Source organism: Octopus bimaculoides, chromosome 19 (assembly GCF_001194135.2).
Source record: "Octopus bimaculoides isolate UCB-OBI-ISO-001 chromosome 19, ASM119413v2, whole genome shotgun sequence".
NCBI lineage: Eukaryota > Metazoa > Mollusca > Cephalopoda > Octopoda > Octopodidae > Octopus > Octopus bimaculoides.
In genome coordinates this window covers 20,403,225-20,405,609 of record NC_068999.1, presented here as the reverse complement: position 1 = coordinate 20,405,609, position 2,385 = coordinate 20,403,225, and positions in this window count along the sequence as shown.

Sequence of the window (2,385 nt, the reverse complement as noted above, 5' to 3'; positions counted from 1 at the left end):
ATATACATATTAGTATTATTTTCAGTAAATGTTCCACAAAATGCTCTCCACTAACTCTTTAGACCTCAAATTCAATCGTGTTAGATGTTGGCACAGGTATAAAAGAATCTGAGCAGGAAAAAACTTATAAATACTTAGGAATAGATGAAGGCTTCGGCATTTAGCATGCAAGCTTGAAAGACAAGATCAGGAAGGAATGCTACAGGAGTGTTCGAGTAGTTCTGAAGCACGAGTGAAATCCATACAACAAGGTGTGAGCCATAAATTTCTTTGTAGTTCAAGTTGTTACTCATAACTTCCGTGTTGAGCTGAAATATCAGTGACATAACGAACATGAATTGAAAAATACGTATAATACGTAAAATACGTATATACCGACATATAATAAGTTGCATTACCCAAAGGCACACGAAGATCGCCTTTACCTTCCCAGAGCCCAAGGAGTCAGAGGCCTGATCTTGTTTAAAGTTTGTTACAGAACCATCACACTTGGACTGGTCCAATATCTTGACAAACAGTAACGACAGAATGATAAATATCGTTGAAAATCATGAGAGGCATTAGAAGCTTCATTCTGTGTTGAAGGAAAGCAAAAAAGCTGGTTTTCACTTCATGCATGATAACTAGCTCGCGGAAAGTGTGGGAATTGTTGTTCCAAGAAGGAAAACTTAATGGCACAGACACAAGTGCAAGAAAAGTTGCCTTTGTGAGGGGCAGGAATCTCTGTACGGAAAATTTGAGGCCCGTAGCACACACCCATTAGGGGCTACAAAACGCGGGTCTAAAGGCAGAGAGCGAAGAATTCAACCTAGTTGTTCAATTTATATCTTATTGAACCGGAACTTCCAAGGCAGAGTTGGCCAATATCTTCATGAGTTAAATGTCGACATTATAAAATCAAAACTGTTAACAACTTGTATAAATACCAGACTGTAACCGAAAAAGAAATAAGCAACGATTCTTTGAGAGGTTCCAGTTTACAGTAATCGAACCATCAAAACTAAGAAACTGGATGTTGTTGTAAAAGACCAAAATGTTTATTGACCGATATGAATATTTCTTGTGATCACAATATGTCGCAAAATAATTTGACAAGCTCAGAAAATATTAAGCTTGAAACCGGAAAAATGTGGCATCTCAAAGCGGTTACAACACCAGTGATTTTAGGAGCACTGGAAATGATCAAAAAAGGAAATGAAAGATTTTTAATTGGTACGTCACACATATTGAAAAGCGCATTATCGCCATGAGAAAGATTGCCACTCATGTAAATAATTGTTTCCCTGCATAACATCATTTCATTTTGTAAATGAATAATCTGGTGAGTTTCGTCGCCCTAGGTACCGCGGAGACACTCGGTAAGAAGTGGATACAAAATTGAAAGAAGAAAATCGAATAAAAGTAATAAGAAGAACAGCAACAGTAACATGAAACGCTGGAATAACAAATGGAGCAGTAAAAGCGGTTATGAGACAATTTCTGCGAATGGTATGCTTCATCAATAATTGATATCGTTAAGATATATGCTTCCATCGTCATAGCTGCAATGTTTGTAATGTAGTAACTGTAAAAATGGTAAACAATCGTTGGTGGTGTTCAATGAACAGAGTTCAAACCCCAATTGACAATACTAAAATAAAAATAGCATTTTCGCAGACTGACAGTTGTCATGAGTAATGATGACTTCAAGAAGGAAAATAAATATTTTGATTAGATTAACGTATGGCCAGTTTCAAAAAGCAATCACTGGAATTGCAGCGAGATGAGACCCTAAATTCGAAACTAACACCCTACTATGGACAAGACATAAGCAATCGAAATGAAATAATTGTATGAAATACAACAGAATATTAGGCATCATTATGTAGATTTGTGTAAGTAACGGAGAGATAATGACGCAGATGGTAAGTAAAGGCAGTTAGAAAGGGAATAGAAGAGAAACCATGATGGCATTGCTAGGATTGTGTAATGGAAATTGTTGTTGTTGATGGCGTTTGGGAGCAACTTATGCTGAACAGAAGAGAACTGTGGTGTGAGACAGTGTTCGTGCTGAATCTGTTACTCGAGTCGGTGTTAAAGCTAAAGGAAGTGAATTTAAATTAATTAACAATGAGACAATGAGCTACATGTAGGAAGGTAGGCTATCATCGTCGTCATTTTCGACACCACCATGTAATCATTATCATCATCATTATCCTCATCATCATCATCATCATCATCATCATCATCATCATCATCATCACCATCATAATCATCATCATCTTCATCATCGTCATCATCATCATCATCATCATCATCATCGTCGTCGTTAAACTTCTCCTCCCTCTGCTCCTCTTCTTCTTCATCATCATTTTTATTACCATCATTAACAAGACCACCAATACC